We start from the raw sequence: 354 nt of genomic DNA, 5'->3' as shown, positions 1-354 counted from the left end.
ACAAAAGTAAAAACTTTATGAAAAACTTATAGGGGTTCCTCCAGGCGTCATCCCCAGCCACCCTCCTCAACTTTCCTTTACAGCTGAGAGAATAAATTAATTTTCTAACAATCTGATAATACTTTTATTCTTTATATTTATATTTTTTTATATTTTGATAATAAGACGCAACACTTAAAGCAGACAGACAGACAGACTTAAAACAGACAGACAGACTTAAAACACAGACACAATACTTAAAACAGACAGACAGACTTAAAACACAGACGCAATACTTAAAACAGACAGAAAGACAGACTATTAAGCACAGACAGCAATGCATAGAACAGACGGACAGACACACATTAAACAAAA

This window comes from Homarus americanus, unplaced genomic scaffold (assembly GCF_018991925.1).
Source record: "Homarus americanus isolate GMGI-L3 unplaced genomic scaffold, GMGI_Hamer_2.0 scaffold53233, whole genome shotgun sequence".
In the NCBI taxonomy this organism is placed as follows: domain Eukaryota; kingdom Metazoa; phylum Arthropoda; class Malacostraca; order Decapoda; family Nephropidae; genus Homarus; species Homarus americanus.
The sequence above is the reverse complement of the archived record's forward strand: the minus strand, read 5'-3'. Positions refer to the sequence as shown.